This window comes from Neofelis nebulosa, chromosome 10 (genome assembly GCF_028018385.1).
Source record: "Neofelis nebulosa isolate mNeoNeb1 chromosome 10, mNeoNeb1.pri, whole genome shotgun sequence".
NCBI classification, from domain to species: Eukaryota; Metazoa; Chordata; class Mammalia; order Carnivora; family Felidae; genus Neofelis; species Neofelis nebulosa.
In genome coordinates this window covers 9,200,786-9,215,155 of record NC_080791.1, presented here as the reverse complement: position 1 = coordinate 9,215,155, position 14,370 = coordinate 9,200,786, and the positions used below count along the sequence as shown (strand labels likewise).

The window sequence follows — 14,370 nt, the reverse complement described above, 5'->3', positions numbered from 1 at the left end:
AGCAGACTGTAGGGCATTTATATAATGGGTACTACTCAGCAGTAAAAAGGAAGAAACCACTGACAGTCTCAACAACGTAGATGGAGCCTGAAAACATCTGGCTGAGTGAAAGAAGCCACACTCAAAGTGTACCTACTCTACTCTTCCATTTATACGATGCTCTGGAACAGAAATTGCCCCACTCTACACTGACAGACATCAGACCCGGGGATTCCTGCCCGGAGTGAGAGGCACGGGGTTTACTTCAAAGGGGCACATGGGAACTTGATAGTGATGGAGCTGTTCTATCCACATCCTCATGGGAGTGGAGGCTGCATGTGTGTCCACACAGGCTAAAACTCATGAAGCTAATAAAGTAGTTAATGTCTGGGCATTTTGCTGGCCCATGTGGCGGAGGCCAGGAAAATAGCCGTTTTCCCTGATGTGGCTAAGTCAGCTTGGAGAACCCCGACGGGTGAGCAGGTACCCAAGTTGAGGAAGCATCGAAATGTCTAAGAGTGGAAGCCTCTTTGCATTTTGATAGCTGTGTGGATGCAAGGGCCAGTGTCATGTGAGGACGTGGGCAGCTGAGTGTCAGAACGTAAACATATGTTCTCCTATGTCCAGGACCATCTCCCCAGAAGCCTAAACTCTTCCACACACCTGGTGGTTCTGTAGGTAAATCAAAGGAAGCACATCATGAGCCTGTGCAAAGAAAGTCAGTTCACATACTGGCAAGCCTTACTGACAGAAGTAGTGGAGGGGTCTAAGACTCCCATACAAGGGTGCCTGGGTTTAGTCGGTTAAACATCGGATACTTGATTACGGCTCAGGTGGTGATCTCAGGGTTTGTGAGTTCGAGCTGCGCATCAGGCTCTGTGCTGACAGCAGGGAGCTCACTTCAGATCCTATGTCCCCCGCTCTGTCTATCCCTCCCCAGCTTGTTCTCTCTCTCTCTGTCTCAAAAATAAATAAGGAAATAAAAAAATCTCCCATACGTTTACAAGAATGCTGACTGTGTTGAGACAAACACTTTCTACAAGGGACCCCAGAGTTTCTCTTAAAGAGTCTACATTTGGCATGATCATTATATTTGTCCCCCCACCCCCCACCCATTTCTTGTTCACAAGGATTTTCCTGAGGGAAGTGGCAATCTACTCTCTACCACTTTTTTTCCCCCTTATCTTTGTGGAAAGGGTATTTTAGTCTCTAATTCCTTTTATAAAGCTGACTTTGATTGATGGTGATAACTATAGTTGTCCTCTCCCGCACAAAGACCTGGTTGGAGGAAAGCCACAGCTAGTAACTAATGAGCACACGTTGTTATGGCTCAGGGTCAACATTGCAGGGGACCTGGGAGCTTACAATCAAATCCCACTTATTCTTTTCACCCTACTTCAGCAGCATTTCAAAAGCAGTTTATTTCATTGGCAGGTGGTATGATTGGTGGATTATTTAACATTTCTTTGTCAGCTTGTAAAGACTTTAGGTAATTTCTTTACTGCAGCTCAGTGGTTAGAATTGCATTACATCCAGAACCCAGAATTTGATATAATATTATCCATTATATTATACCATATATATATATATATGTATATACATATATATGTATATACATATATACATATATGTATATACATACATACATGTATGTGTGTGTGTGTGTATATATATATATGTGTGTGTGTGTGTGTGTGTGTATGTATTTCTTATTCAAATTACATTCCAAACTGCTTTTCAAGATTAAGCCCATGACAACAAAATGTATCTGTAAATTGTTCTTCCAATGAGGTGACATATATTCAGCTGAAAGCAAACTCTTCCTCCTCCAGAGTCCTGAATCATGTGGTGTCCTGCCTGGCCTGGGGTTAGAGCTGCTAAGCATTCAGAAGTGTAAGGCCACATTGCCCAAACCTGTTTGTAGTTAGGTAGTCAGCAAATCTCTCCCATCGCTCAAAGTGGCTATCTCCTAACTTGTAACTCTGACTTCTCTCCTGGGAGGGTAAGACAGTAATTTTGGTGGGGGCACAGGTGGAAGAGAAGATATACTCCTCTGGTCGTATATTCCATGGTCCATCCTGTGGATACCCTTTGACTGACCTCTATTGTGGGGTCTCTAGTGTCTTCTGTTGACTGTAACTCCTCTTTCCCCATTTCTTAATAGAATGCCACTCGGTATAGGCACAGTGTAGGCATTCAGTTTGTGTTTGATGAATAGACTGAATGCCTGCCTGTTTTGATAGCTTCCCTTCTTCCAAGGGATGTACAGAGCTCTCTCCTGGGAGGCACTGAGTTCAACACAAAGCTCTATTGATTTTGCTGGACCTTTGCCAGTCACCCAAACACTTATATTCCAGTTACAAATTTGTTCTTTACTCATTGGCCAGAATACCCTGGCTGCTATAAGTATAATCATTATAAATGTAAATATAATCTTTACAAACGTCCCCTCAGGCATGTGCTATGGGAACCTTCTAAAATCTTTTTTCCAGGAAGCCAACATTTATTGAGCCAGGCAGTGTGCCCTACCTACATCATCTAGGTGTTTGACACTCATCATGTAATGTAACCCAAATGACTAGACGATCCCCATTTTACAGGTTAGGAAACTGTGGAGCGAGAAGCTCAAGGAGCTGATCCACATTTTCAGGACAGGTAGTGTGCTACCAATGCTCTTTTCCACTGCTCCTTAAGACACAGGTTTCTCTGATATGGCAGAGGATTTAACATTTCTTTGTCATGGCAGGAAGCCTATTAAATATTAAGCACACAGTGCTGATGGAATTGAGTGATCCCACTCTGTTCTCTGGGCTCCACAGGGGAGGGGTGTCACAGTGGTCAGGTCTGGGCATCCTGACCTCTTGTGAGGACAGTATGACCCACCCCCCCCACCCCCCCACCCATGCCTCCTCACAAGCCTCAAAGTCACATTCTGTTTATCACTTTCCTTTAGAACCACTCCTAAGTGTTTCTCTCTTTAGGTGTTTGCAACCTGTGTTTCCAGATTAAGAAGCAGGCTACGCACTTTCCTACGGACTCATTGAGAACCTGCTGTGTGATGCTCTTACCTGCCTGCTTATCACTATCCTTGGATTTCTGTGATCTCTTGAGTTTTGCTCTTTGGCTTAGGGCAGAGACGCATTACTGTCGCAATAATGTCGTCCGGTGAGATACGTTTTTTTAATAGTTGCCTGTACCAACTCTGAGGAAGCCACAGGATTCACTTTGATAAGCGAAGTTCTTTGAGAACAGAAGCTTTGTCATATTTACCTATGTGTCTCTGGTGCCTGGCACAGTTCCTGACACATAATAATCAACAAGTGTTGGCTTCATAAGGAAGTTAGATGTCATTGTCTGGTATGTTGGAAAGCAGGGTCGAACTCTAGTACCCAAATGAGAGGAACATCTGTTTCTGGAGAGCCGCATTTGCTGCCTAGTTCCCCCTTCCATTTATTTAAGATTGAGCTGAGATAACATAATTGGCTTTAAAAAGGCCATTTTCCTCTACTGCGACTCCACTTTCTTGTATATTTCAAAGATGTGACCTGTTGTTTTTCTGAGTCCTTCTGTGTTTTCATTTCATATGAGAGAGTTTCATTTGGGGAGCTATAGAAATTTAAAACTATGAAAATTCATGTGAATTCTGGAAACCTAAGCCTGGACAGCAATACAGACCCAGACTATGCAGCTATGTAAGAAAGTTCAATAAACAGTTCTGCTTAAAAGGGTAGGATTGTTACAGAATACTTGGTGAAATACTTGTCTTTCTGCCTGGGCTCACTATTGAATGGTGAGTTGACTATCGAACGGTGATTCTCCAGGAAAGGGCCAGGCCTTCACTGATTTCTGTTTCCCCAGCTCATCACTAGCAATTTGAACATAGTAGGTGCTTGATGAGTGTTGAGTGAATGGGTTTGTGAGGGGATTAATGAAGGCATCAAAATGAAGTTTCTTTTAATTTAGAAAGTAATCTGGATCAAGAAGCCTAGAGATATAAGAGATCTATTTCTTGGGTGTATATTCTTTTTAGGTGTTAGAGGGGGAAGGGAATAGCTGATCTGTCTGGGTCAAGGCTTCTGTTCAGTGCAGGCAACGTAGAAGTGCCCATCAGAGGTGAGTGCTCTGTGCTTGGCCCAGCTGGGCCATCTGTTTATGTAAGTGCACCCTCACCCCACGTGCTTAAGGAATATGGTATATGTTAAGGGATGACGGATACCATTTGACTGCTTACCATTTGAAACACTCAATTTCACTTATTAAGACCAGTGGCCAGAAGGTCTGAACTCATGGCAAAGCTTCAGCATAGAACACCAAAAACAAACAGAGAACAAGTAACAGCTGTGGCATCCAGGACTATTTACAATGTTGTCACATCCTAGCTTTGCCAGGGGCCTGGCTACTGCTTAGAACTGCACAGTAATAGAAAATCATGTATATTATTTATACACTTTGTATACAATGTATACATTACACAGAATGCAGGAACAAAAGCAAGGCTCCCAGAGGGGTGACACAGGGGTGGCTGAGTGTGAATGAAAAACTACCGCCTGGGCTTAGATCATCAAATTCTAAAACAGAGTAGGATTGGTTTCTGCCAACACTTTGAAATCATAATTTGGGGCATGTTAAGAGGAATGTGGTCCAGAGTTAGGGTTCTTGCTTTCTCCATCTGAGTTATGGGTCGTCTTCTTTCTCTGCCCTCATCCCCAATCATCTATCATGTATTTATCTATTGCTGTCCATCTGTCGACCATCTATCTACGTATCTATGTATGGATGTATCTGTTGTCTATCTACCTACCCATCTATCTACTCAATGAAGTGGGATGAAATCACTTACAAGATTAAGAGTACAATACCATTATAAGAGCTTGGCCTTCTTACTCCTGTTCCAAACACGCATATCTGTTTAGCTTCTATTGCTTAAAACACTTCTTTCGGTGTGCAGTGCTCATCTGAACAAACTTCCCTCAAGTTTTATTTGCCCAAACATATTAACTTTTTAAATGTGGTATCAGGTCTTCTTCCCTAGGCCATAAGTTTACGAGGACAATGACTTCTTTGTGTCCCCTGCTGTTTCTGTAGACCTAGCCTAACGTTTTTATTGTTAGGCATTCATAAAGATTTATTCAGTGTAAGATTACAGGAACAAAAGGATGAAATGAATAAGCGAATTTAGCAAACATATTTGAAGACAGCAAAATACCTACTCCACTAATACCTATTAGTGTGGGTCTTGGAATCAGACGGACATGAGTATATATGGACCTTACTTTTTATTAGCAGTGGGAATGCAGATAAATGCTACCTTCTCAATGCCGATTTCCCCATCTCTGATGCATTTTAAATAAAAAAAGCATTTTGATCACCAAGGCTGGCTCCCTGGCCTCCGCTAATTACCTTTCTTTATTGCCTGCTAATTCTATACCATTTTACCATTATGAATATGCAAAGTTGGCAGAGTCCCAGGGAAATTTCACTATGGGTGGAAATTTTACGTTCAAGAAAGTACTTTGATTAGCAAGCTTCCCCTCAGTAATCATTCCATTTAGTTTTTTGGGGAATTATCTGATCTTCAACAAAGGGTTTAACATTTTAAGAAAGCGATGTGGATCTTAATCTGAACAAGATATGATCCCAGCACACTTAATTACCAAGACTAATGCATTAGGTCTGTTGAATTTAAAGCAAAGGAGTGTATGCATGTATCCTGGGGCCTCCCGTGGGGCTTGGTTCTGGGGAGGGGAGTAGTTCCTCCCCAGAGGTGAGCAGTAGTGAAGGGGGCATTCAGCCTGGACCTCACATTTGCCAAGATCTCCCCACTTTACAGTTTTAGATATTGTCTTACATACATACAATCATCATAATCATGTGTTAAACGTGCTGATTTGTTAAATATAACATTTAAAGTAATATTCCACAAGGTTAGTAACTCTTTTTTGGCATTCAGATTTAAAAAATACTATTAAATCCTCAAGAAATAGAAACAGCTCGTTTTCTGTCAATGTCTGAAAGCCCTATCTGAGGCCACCTATGTGTTTATGAGATCAACTTTTTCAGAAGAAGACACGGTTTGCACATGCCATAGAGCTGCTCGAATTCCTTTTATCTCAGAAAAGTAAGGCAGAGATCTCTTTGCCACATTGCTTTTTTAACCACCCCAACACTAGGTGATATCCAGTAGTCGGATTAGTGACAGTTTCTCTTGACCCAAAATTAAGTGCTCTTGACCTGTGGCTTGCTATACGTAGCCCCTCTGTGCCAGATATAGGACTTTCCTGGCACTGCCTGCCAATTGCAGAAGCCTAAGCTCTTGAGAAATCTCATGTGAAATGTTTGCTTCTGGCAGTTTGTTTCTGTATCTAGGTAATTTGGACGGCACTGACATATTTTAGGAAGGTATTTTTAAATATGTACCTTTGTCTACTTTTTTTATGTGTCACTTTTGCTTTATATACTTTGCTGTCAAATTAGTGGCAGTATTATGTAATATAAATATAAATATATAATAATATAAATTTTGTATATATACAAAGTTGGAATCTTTATCTCTTCCTTTTGTCATTGTGAAATGACCCTCTATCTGCAGCAATGCTTTTTGTCTTCAAGGTAACTCATTACCTTTCTCTACAGCTTTTCTTTTTTTTTTTTAAATTTTTTTTAATGTTTATTTATTTTTGAGACAGAGACAGAGCACGAACGGGGGAGGGTCAGAGAGAGAGGGAGACACAGAATCCGAAGCAGGCTCCAGGCTCTGAGTTGTCAGCACAGAGCCCGACGTGGGGCTCGAACTCACGGACCGAGAGATCATGACCTGAGCCGAAGTCGGAGGCTCAACTGACTGAGCCACCCAGGCGCCCTTCTCTACAGCTTTTCTAGATCTACTGGGTTTTCCTTGGGTTGAACTGAAATATTTTGTGATGTTCAAAAAGTAGAGACAGGAAAGTTCACGGAAAGCCAGATTACCCTTATTTTATCCGAATACATTTACTACTGATGCTCTATGAACTGAACAACTGTGATCTTTTCTGCTCTGCACCCCTATGTCTATGGCTATTGTAAGAGCTGCTTTGTTCTCACGTGACCTCACCCCTGCAAGTGAGCATCTGACCTGAGTGAGCCAGGATCATATTTTGCAGAGTTTGACTAGAACTGAGAGTGCCAGTCCTTATCTGTGCTAGGAGCTATAAAAAGTACCTAGGAGATTTGGGTACCCATGTTTCCCATTATGAGAAAGAGAGCTGTCTTTAGTGAGAGAGAAGAAAACTTAATCTGAGAGATGAGGGGTACAGGGGAGGGGTAGGTGGGATGCCATTTGCATTATTAGTTTCAATAGTCTGGGAAACCAGTTGGGTTTCTGCTATCTCAAAGGTCCTCATTTGTCTCCGTCTTTCCTGGATCCTGAGACAATAGCCCCAACCTTTTACTCTAACTAGTTGAAGTTGAATTTCTATCATTTACAACCCAAAGAATTTTTATGAATATGTTCGGCAATGAATTTTCCGCTTTGGCTCTGGGAAGACGCTGGCCACGGTTTTTAGAAAATTAATTTCGGCTAGAGGCTCAGTGCCACCAGCTACAGCTCAGCTCTGGAATTTTAAGAAACAAGATGTTAGGCAGGGCCATCCAGGAAAGTCCGTGTAACCTCTTTTAAGCAATGCTGTCTGGAAAAGTGTTTTATCTTATGGGGTGCACAAACAAAATCTTACCTTTGGCTTATGACCAAAGCCACTATGTGCAGAACCTGATCAGTGAGCACCAGTTGTGAAACATGACCCTGCAGCGTGATGCCAACCTCTCTAGGCAAACACAGCAGTCAAGAGTATGAAAACCAAAAAGAATGTGCATGACGAGCGGGTGAGGAAATGAGTTTGAATTAGCTTCACTTTGAGGCTTTATATAACTGCAGCAGTATTTGGGGAGTATTTATCAAATCCTATTTCTTCCTTTTTGGGTGATATGAAATTACCTTCAGTGGTTGAAATCGGCTTTGCTTGTTGAAGGCTTGATTTTGTTACCCCTGTTTCTCTCTTTCAGGACTCACAGATAGCTGCCCGGTTCCTACAGTCGGCCAATGTTCCACTCCCTGTGGCAGCAGAAAAATATCACAACCAATAAATCAGAAATATTCCAAACAGACTCTAGGTTCAATATTTGTTTGTGTCTGTTTCACTGTAAGGGTGTTATGTTTTGGGGGGGCGCCTGGGTGGCTCAGTCGGTCAAGCGTCTGACTTCAGCTCAGGTCATGATCTCAAGGTTTGTGAGTTCAGGCCCTGCGTCGGGCTCTGTGCTGACAGCTCAGAGCCTGGAGCCTGCTTCACATTCTGTGTCTCCCTCCCTCTCTGTCCCTCCCCTGCTCAGGCTCTGTCTCTCTGTCTCTCTCTCTCAAAAAAAAAAATAAGTAAATAAACATTAAAAAAATTTAAAGAGTATTACGCTTTTCCCCTTGTCAAAGAGTATTATGCTGTTTCAAGGAGGGGTGAAATCACAGGAAATGAGGCTAAGACATAAGTCAGTCATGAATTACTCTTCTCATTTCTGCTTCTTAGTCTGGCCTGTCAAAGTAGCAGAAATTAGGAATTCAGATTATATAATATCATTGGACTTTAGAGAAATATTTACTCAGTAATGTCTTATGAAACTTTATTTGCAAACTTCAACTCACTTTGGGTATGACTATAAATCACATGATTCAAACTGACACTGAAAAATACCCAAGTATCACAAAAATAAGTGAAAATAAGGTTGAAATTGTTCCTTTTTTTGCTACCATAATTAGAAAATGAAGCATTCTGCATAAGTACATTTTCTAAATGACCGAATATAATTTTTTAAATTACTGAAACTGAAGATTTTAAAGATTTTTAAAGAAATGTTTCTAGGACATCATGCATTTCCTTGTCTTACTATGTAGAATAGAAAACACAATAAAACTTATTTATTCAGTAAATATTTATTAAGCACCTAGTATATGCCAGGCACTGTGAGAGGTCCCCAAGCTATGAAGACACACATGATCCTGAACCCCATGAAGGTACATCTTAGCCATTTTCTAAGGACTCATGATTTTTGATGAATATGCATTACAGACCTGATACTGTAAAAAAAATTTTTTTTGTAACGTTTATTTATTTTTGAGAGACAGAAAGATATAGAGCAAGAGCAGGGGAGGGGCAGAGAGAGGGAGACACAGGATCCGAAGCAGGCTCCAGGCTCTGAGCTGTCAGCACAGAGCCAGATGCGGGGCTCCAATACACGAACAGCGAAATCATGACCTGAGCCAAAGTCAGATGCTTAACCGACTGAGCCACCCAGGCACCCCACAGACGAGATGCTTCTAAGTGCTCCTGACTTCCTTAGGACTCAACACCTTGTTAGTTTTGTTGTGGTCAAATCCAACAACTTTGTTTTGCCTCATGACTTCTAATTTGGGAATCTTATTTAATAAGACTTTGTACATGATTAGGTCACAAAAGAGATCTATATTTTCTTCTTTTCCTTATCATTTGATCCTTCCAAGTACAATTGTAGTCTAGCTCTGTATATTGTACAACAAAAGAATACAGTTTTATTTTTATTCATATCATCACATCATTTTTTTTTTCTTCTGTAGAGGTCCTTATGTATTCTCTGTTAGGAGAAATCCAAAATATTGTATAGATTTTGCTGCATTTGACTATTACTGGCATAGAGGAATTTTACTGAATTTTGTAAGTTGATCCATCTGACAGTAAAGCTAACCTCTCACATCACTTCTTTTTGATTACTTGTTGATTCTACTGGCTTTTCTGGTTAGATGATAATATTATCTGCATATGATAAGAGTTTAGGTATTTTTTTTTTTAACATTCTTTATATCTTAGCTTTTTTGTCTTATAGTTAACTCACTAACCAGGAATTTGTAACGTAATGTATGTAATGTATGTAATGGTAAGCGGCCTTATTTTGTTTCCAATCTTAATGGAAAGTTTTAAAATTTCTCTGCTAAGAATGATGTTTGCTTTAGGTTTTTGGTACTTCATCTTTATTAAGTTAAGGAAATTTCCTTTTTTATTGCCAGTTTTTTGAGAAGTGTTTTAAAATTATAAATAGTTATTCAATTATATCAAATTATTTTTTTGCCTCAGTCAAGATAATCATATGATTATCTCATTTAGTTTAGTCATATGGTGAACTACACTGAACCAACCTTGTGTTTCTGGAATCAACCCCACTTAAACATAATGTACTATTTTTAAGACACTTTTGGGTTTCCTTAGCAAATATTTTTATTTAGGATCTTTTACCAATGTTCTTGCATAGAGCTGTAATTTTCCTTCTGTGACCTGTTCTTACCTACTTTGGGAATCAAGGTTAAGATTGATTAGTCTCATAAGAGTGTTTAAATAGTGTTGAACAGTTGGGGTGCCTGGGTGGCTCAGTCGGTTGAGCATCCGACTTTGGCTCAGGTCACGATCTCGCCTGAGTTTGTGGGTTTGTGAGTTCGAGCCCCGTGTTGGGCTCTGTGCTGACAGCTCAGAGCCTGGAGCCTGCTTCAGATTCTGTGTCTCTTCCTCTCTCTGCCCCTCCCCTGCTCATGCTCTGTCTCTCTCTGTCTCTCAATAATAAATAAACGTTAAGAAAAAAAAATCGTGTTGAATAGTGTCTCTTATTATTCTACACTTTATAATGACATATAAGGATATGTTCTCTGGATATGTGATAAAAGCAATCTATAAAATTACCTTGAGACTTGGGGCTTTTGCTGTGTGGAGAATTTTACTACCATTTCACTTTTTAAATTGTTATTTGTTTATTCAGGTTTTAGTTTTTGGACCAATTTTGACATTTGATATTTTTCTTTTTAACCATGTAGTCAGGCGAATCATTTACTGTGTGAGTGTTATTCCCTTAGTTCCTGTTGCAGCTGCTCTTCGGTTTCCCATAGTGTAATAATTTATCTGTGCACTTATACAGTATATAATATCATATAAAATTTATGAATTAGAGAATAGTACATGACATATACACACAACGTTATATGAGATACTACATATGATATATACACAATATACAATACCTATTACATAAAGGTAAAAATACACTGTACCATGTATGGTATGATATACTTCAATATACATGTTCAATTACATATATAAGTAAAATATATAATAAAATATATGTGCAATAATACACCACATCAAGTATAACTGAAAGTTAAAAGCTATTATATATATTATTCATAGTTATTCCTCTTCATGCTGTATTTATTGATCTCTGCACTGAGTGCCCCCTCTCCCTTTCGGGGCTCCCCCTGCACATTCTCACTCTCTCTGCCAACGCTTTGTTTCTGGTGCACATTTCCTCATGTAACCAGTTTCAGGTAGTTAGTCTTCTCTACTTTTCTTTTGTTCTTTCACTCATTTCTCCCTCTTATCTTTACTGTTTCCTTATTTGGTCCTCTGGGGGAGGGGTGTGCTTGTTGCTACTTTTTTCCAGATTCTTGGGTTGAATGCTTAGCATTTGTCTCCAATATTTCTTATTGCTGGCAAATGTGTCCCAAATGAGAAATTTCCTGCTAAGCACTTGTTTAACTGTGTTGTAACAATTTTGGCTTGCAGTATTTCCTTGTGTCTCTGTTATAAGTATTTTGCAATTTTCCTTAGGATATTCTTTTTAACCAAACGGCCATTTAATAGTACGTTACTTAGTTTTCAGCATAGGAAATTAAAGGAAAGTCTTGTTGCTGGATTCTAAGTTTATTGCATGATGATCAGAGAATATAGTCTGTGTGATGCTGGTTATTTGTAATTTAACACAAAGAGTTTTGTAAATATTCCATGTTTGCTCAAAAACAATGCACATTCTCTGTAGGGTATAAAATTCTCTACATCTATTGGTTTGAGCTTATCAATCATGTCATCCCAATATATAATCTTTTACTTGCTTGGTTTTTTGTTTTTACTCAATTTAAAAGTTTCTGAAAGGGCTGTGTTAAAGTCTCCAATTACTGATTTTCACTCTGCAGGACAATGCTTTACATATTTATAGAATATATTATTAGGCACATATATGCTCATTATTCTTACATCTTTGAATTACCATTCCTTTTACTAACATATAGCATCTTACACAACTCAACCAGGGAAATATCAGGGAAGTAAGAAAATTTTAGATGGCACAAACATGCAGGGATTTAGTAACCAATCCTATGTAAATGAGAAGATGGCTCCCATTGTTAGCTTGGAAATCTGGGTGGATGACAATAGGAATCACTAGGATAAGATACACAAAGGGCAAGAAGGAGTAGAAAAGATGAAATGAGTAAACCTTTATTCATCTATTTATTTCCTCATTAAGTAAATATTTATTGAGTGCTTATTATATGTTAGGTAGTATACTAGGCATATTTGCCCAGAAAGTTTTCAGGTTACGTTTAAGATAAATTAGCCCCATAACCTCATCAAAGTTTTGCTCACAAACCATCAAAGTATAAAGACAAATCATAGAGATTCATTTACAAGAAATTGAATGTAATGGACTTTCTATAGTGCATGGCACCTATAGAGAATTTCCAGGCTAGAAGTAGGTTTAAGATCAACAGATTAGCATGATTTACAAGCTACAACTTGATTCCAACTAAAAAATAATGAGTTTATTCTTACAAATGAAATGATCCTATCTATTAGCATCAAACTGGACCTATAGCATATCCTCTTTGAAGGTTTCAATCTTCAGTGAGTGCACGAATTACCTGGATGCTTGATAAAAATGCAGATTCCTGAACTTCAACCCCAGAGATTCAGGAGGTCGGGAGGGAGCCCGAGTGTCTACATTTACCAAGCTTCTCATCTTACTATGTATTTAGCAAGCTCCTCAGGTTACTACTGTATTTTGAGAAATGCTGCTGGACACTTTACTAATTCAAATTACTGGATGTTCATAAACAAAGAAACAGAATCCAAAAACTTACTGCCTCCAAGACTGGGAATGGACAATTGCCAAACATGTAGATTTATTTAGATGAGATCTTGTTTCTCAGGGACTGCAAATTTGCTTCTTAAATACATTTAGAATGTTTAAAAAATGTATTAATATCGTTTAAGGGAAATAATCTCCATAGAAGGTATGAAAAACATAATTTTCTTACATTTCCAGCTACACAGTCTCCAAACTAGCCTTGTTTCTATATCTGCATAAAGGCTTTATTTTAATTTAATTTTATTTATTTTTAAGGCTTTATTTTTTTATTGCTAGGGATTCCTCTTTTAATAATGTCAGGCTCAGTGACCGCACAGATTTTTTACTAGTCCCTTCCATTGTGGAAGAGGCCCATCTTGTTGTTAGTTTCCCGGCTTAGGAAAGAGAGGGTAGTGAGCAAATTCTCTAGTTTTCTGTTAGCTGAGAAGATAAAAATTTACTCATTTTGACCCTGCTAAAATATTATTTTTCGCCTCTAGAAACTACCAAAAATCAGCAGCAAGTCACAGTGTCCTGTGATTTCTGGAAACATCTTGGGAGCATTCTGGGGAAAAAAAAATCCCATGATCACCCTTTATCCGTAAGGAGATTTTTTTCTCTTCTCCCCACCCCCCCACTTAGGAAAACACTCTAATTTGCTTCCTGCTGACAACTGAAGCAGGTTTGGGAAGCTATTCAACTTTAATAATAAAAGACTCTATGTAGATTATAATCTGCTTAAATTCAGAACTGTTCTGGGATTAAGACACAGAAGTAAATTTGAAAATAGGGCTAAAATTGAATCAGGTTTAATATCCATGGTATTAAAGGGATAAAGACAATCATTATGTATTAGCAGATATGGACCTTTGGACTAGGATAACAAGGTTGCCCCCAAACTGAACACTCAACAGATAGTGTAATGAATAAGCGTATATGATAGGCCATCCAGTTAGAGAATTATAAAAATTTATAGGCAAGCACTGTACAAGGGATTTTTCACAACATATTCTGAGCTGACAACTAGATTAAATGGAAAAACATGTACAACATTGGAAGAGGGCCATTGTGAATGGAAAAGTACACACTGCAACCAAAATGAGCATCATCAAACATGGGGCTGTTGGAGCACTTGGATTTAACCCAACAACGAATGACCCTGCAGCAGAATGAAGGTGAAGACACACACCAGGCTGGCAGACGGAGGAGGACACAGGGGTGCCCACGATTTGAAAACCTAGGGGTACATAGTATCTCCCATGATGAAAAGTGACTGCTATGTTTTAGTGACGGTCTCAGGTGATTAGAGCCTACACTGTCTCTCTTACCTGCTGATCTCATGATGCCTTATCAAAAGATTAATGATCTTTATTCAGTACGAACTGTTAATACTAAGCCCAGGGGGGGCAGTCAGTGGTATCTCCAGTCTTCTAAATTCAACTACTTGGTTGA

General features: G+C 39.2%; 1 protein-coding gene across 5 annotated transcripts in view; it reads right to left on the bottom strand.

Annotated features, from left to right (window-relative positions):
- Window positions 1-14,370, bottom strand: part of POU2AF2 (POU class 2 homeobox associating factor 2) — a 490,852-nt gene that overhangs the window by 101,283 nt on the left and 375,199 nt on the right. For all 5 annotated transcript variants that reach the window (XM_058686716.1, XM_058686718.1, XM_058686717.1 and 2 more), the window contains one exon: window positions 7,949-8,065. The gene's annotated coding sequence lies outside the window, so the exon portion shown is untranslated. The remainder of the gene's footprint in view (window positions 1-7,948; window positions 8,066-14,370) is intronic.